General features: G+C 31.8%; 1 protein-coding gene across 2 annotated transcripts in view; it reads right to left on the reverse strand.

The window, feature by feature from the left end:
* Window positions 1-4,344, reverse strand: part of SCCRO4 (DCN1-like protein SCCRO4) — a 7,853-nt gene extending 3,509 nt beyond the window's left edge. Inside the window, exon 1 of one of the 2 annotated variants that reach the window (XM_018508345.1) lies at window positions 4,035-4,344. The gene's annotated coding sequence lies outside the window, so the exon portion shown is untranslated. Of the gene's footprint in view, window positions 1-3,351; window positions 3,536-4,034 lie in introns of those variants that run through there. The other variant, XM_018508346.1, reaches the window with a different exon arrangement.

Here is a 4,344-nt window from a genome sequence, read left to right on the forward strand (position 1 = left end):
CTACAGCCATATTGAATCATGACGTCAGAAGCGAGAAATGACAAGTTAATTTTTGTCACGTGTCATTTGTAAATGAAGACAATTTGGATAAAACAAAATGATGAAATCGTTTTAAAACATTTGTAAAAATAGACCAAAACTATGCTTATCCCGCATGACAGTCAGTCAAATAATCGTAAAAAGTGATAAAAAGCTCATGTAAGTAAAAATAGGCTACGCATACGCATTGAATAAAAGCACTTCACGTGTCTTTTATCACTTTTTTTATTCACGATTATTTAGTGACTGTTAGGGAGGGATAAACATAATTTTCGTCCATTTTTACAATTGTTTTAAAGTGTCTTTATTTACAACTGACACGTAATAAAAATTAACGTATCATTGCTCGTTTCGTTTCTGACGGCACGATTCAATATGGCTGTGATGACTACTCAGGAGCCTTAAGGAATCTTCATAAACTTAAAATATTACAAATTCTTAACACTGAGATATTATGAGAATTTTTTCACCAGGAAGTGCAACAATAAAACAAACCTATTACACACGCCAGATATCGAATCAGTAGATTCATGTTTTTTTTTTTAAACTAAGTTAAGTTAAAGTTAATGGCTTATAAAATTAATTTAGTTAAGTTAAAAGTTGAATAAACAAAAAACTCAATTAAAGTTATGCTAAGATATAATTTAACTGAAGCCAAGCAAAGTTAATTTTGAAAAATATTTTTATTAAATAAAAGTATCTCAACCTTTTTAAAATCAGATTACTTTAAATAACAAAAAAATTACGATATAGATCATCGGATATATTTAATATTTTATTCGTAAATTATATGAAATAACAAAGATATTTCTTACATAATAAAAATTGATTTTTAATACCTTAAAATAGAGATAATTTCACATTTTAATATTTATATAACAAAAGAAAAATAAATGTAATTTTTAAAAATATAAGCAATCTTGTTGGCCATGCCTGCACGATTTTTGAAAATTATAAATTATAATAAACAGTTTTTATTCTATCGCTCATTAGATGTAAAGAAAAGAATAGCATGACGTAATAGCATTGATAGCGTTTTCTAAATGTAGATCCAACTCACGTTCATCCTTGGGCACTAGGAATGATGCGTCTATCACACAATTACTGAGCTTTTTCTAAACTAATTTTTTAATATTTAAGGTTTTATAAAAAAAAAATACTAACATTTATACAGATAAAGAAACTTGAGTTAAAAAGTAAAAATTTAATAAATTAAAATTAAAAAATAACTAAATTAAGTTAAAAATTAATTCATTTGAAATTAACTAATTAAATTATTAACTTTTCATTTAACTTTTAACTTATTAATTAGTTATACTACCCAACCTTGCTCTTTATCGACAAAGAATAGGTGAAATGGGTTGATTTTTATTTAAAAAATGTAACGTAAATTATATATATGTAGTCTTAAATTTTTGAATCGTAAATATCCTAGTTTTATTTGTCTAAAGCCATGAAAAAATAGTCAGTGTATCTTAAAAGGATCGAAATAAGTCCTTTCTTGTAGCAACAAACAGAAATTTACTTATTTTATCTCCATTCTTTTACCTTTGTAGCAGACACTTTACAAAATCTATTTTTGACAAATATGACTGTTTTGTGTATATATGTGTATAACGTATGTGCACGCTCGCACAGGAAGTTTAAAGTAAAGGCCAATCGTTCGGGATTTTGAGAGGTGATTTAGGAATAAGAATAAAAAAGTTGATATAAAGAATAAAAATTGATATAGGCTTAGATATGCGTTGATCTAAGGAAAGACCCTGAGATCTCTTCCAAGAGACATTAAGCAAGCTGCTACTTCCACGTGGGGGGTAGAGTTCCATGTAGAAACATTAGTGGGGAGGGCTGCATCCTGGATATTGCTAAGGCAGCCCGCAACTTTTGACTCTTTAATATTATGTTATAAAATCTCCATAAAAACCATCTTTCCTTTAAATTTTTAATAAAAAAATTCGAAAGTAAAGCAATTTCAAATTTTAATACAAAGATAATGATAACTCAAAAACAAACGTATTTCCAGATTTATGTTCATATCAATTTTTTTCTTTTTTTTTTCTTTTCTGAGATTTCCAATTATCTCCTGAGCGCCTTTTTATTTTTTAAACATCCTCTGTATGTACGCACACGTGTATATATAATAAATCAGCTATTTAGAAAAAATATATGTACATCACTTTGCTACAATAACAACATAATTCAAAAAACAAAGTTTTCAGAAAATAAGTTTTAATGCTTTGAATCAGCAAAATTTGTTTATAATATTAATTTTGAATTGTTCAATTTACTCGAATGATCAATTTTAGTATAACAATTAATTTTAATACAAAGTACAATTTAGTGCCTCATCCATCCAAACATGGGTCACTAGAATCCATCAGTTTTTCTTCACCTATTCAAAATGAATAAAAAAATCTTTAAAAATTCACCAACATACTTTCAACCTTCTAGAATAAATATTGAAACTTCATTTTAGAAAATAATCAAATGTAGTATAATTTACAATTACTGAAAGACTCAAAGAAACTTACACGAACAAGAATCGCTTGATTATTATTAGTAACCAAACCTTGTACGGTAAGGGTTATAGAGGAATAAAAGTATGTTCTTTCCTTTTTCTTATATTTCCGTCATTTTTTTGTAAGCAAATATAAAAATAAAAATAAATTTTTTAATTATGTCGATATTATAGCAAATGGGCGATGTACACATATACATTTTTTTGACAGTTGATTTATTATATAAATCTTATCAATAAGTAAGTATACTTGTACAAGTGTTTAAATTAGAAAAAAATATAAATCTATTTAGAGAGCTTTCATGTCAACATGATAAGATCGTTGACTTAAAGTTTGTTTGAGTCTATTGACTGTAGGAACAAATTTATGAGGCTTGTGAACTATAGATTTCAAATTGATAAAATGTAATATACCCAAAAAGTTTGCATATTACATATTACTTACGAATGGGAGTTGTAGAGTAATAATAAATTTACGTGAAAAAAGCAAAAGGCACCGAGAGGAGAACGTGTTAAAAAGAACGTGACAATGAGACGCGCGCGCGCGCGCGTGTGTGTGATGTATGCATGCGCGCATAGGCGTGTAAATGTATGTATCCGCAAATTTCGCAAATAATAAGCGAATAATAACAAGAAAGTCGATGCCTGCGATAAAGGACATCGGCATTTCAAGAAGCGAAAAGCGTGACAGAAAATGCAATACGAAAGATCGACATGAATGTGCGAGGAGCATGGGACCAGGGTACCGCGAGAACGAACATCTTGCGACCGAGAAAATTAATAGATACGCTTACCACGCGGCGAGGACGTTCGTTATCAAACGACTCAGCCCTGTCTTCACAATCTATGGTTACCTAAAGATTAAAGGTTACAACGAATTCATGAATGAATTTCATTGACGAATTTCTTGGTAACCTTTAATCTTTAGATAATATTGTGAAAACGGACCTTAGGATTTCGAAGCAGAGGACAGCCGCGAGAACAACCCGTAACTGGACTTTTTTTTCGTCGTCGCTAAACTGACATGATTGACACGCGCGCGGGCGCACACATGCACACACATGCACGCTTTTTTCTTCTTTTTCTCCATGCTTGAGACAGAGAAAGAGAGCGTGCGATCGAGCGAGTTATCGCGATTATGCGAGGTTAAGATCGCCAATTAAATTCACGTATCACGCCAATCATCGGTTCTACCTGAGAAAATTCAACGTGACGGCATAACTGAGAAAAATACGCGTGCATCATTCTGTTAACGCTCGCTCAATTGAGATCTCGAGAGAGACACGCAGACTTGCCAAACACGAAAATAAGAACTGCTCTCACAATCTTGCGTTGCGTATGAGCGAATTTTATTGAGTCACATCGTTATGTTAGATGTGAAATTTTTTCGTCTCGCGTCGGCGGCTTTAGTCATTCTTTCAAATGACGATCGCAAGGTGTCGCAAAACGACCCACGAGTCACACGCGCCGTTCTTACCTTCCTCGACAAATCGCTAGAAAAGTTATTCTCCGGAGAAGTGTCGCTCCGTCGTGTCACTTCGTTACTAATGAGACACCAAGCTAACCACGCATCAAGATCATCGAAATTTCACGTCCGGACTATCGTGGGGTGTTCGAACGGTATCGATCATAGTGCCATTGACAGTATATACGCTCGATTCATCGACTGATTTGAATCAAGTCTCGATATTATACTTCAAATATCACACGATGTGAAATCTTCTTGAACACACAGTCGGTTTTATTTCGTTTCAATACCGTTTTCATACTTCATAGACGGCATGCCT

The sequence above is a fragment of the Trachymyrmex cornetzi genome, unplaced genomic scaffold, assembly GCF_001594075.2.
Source record: "Trachymyrmex cornetzi isolate Tcor2-1 unplaced genomic scaffold, Tcor1.1 scaffold26, whole genome shotgun sequence".
In the NCBI taxonomy this organism is placed as follows: domain Eukaryota; kingdom Metazoa; phylum Arthropoda; class Insecta; order Hymenoptera; family Formicidae; genus Trachymyrmex; species Trachymyrmex cornetzi.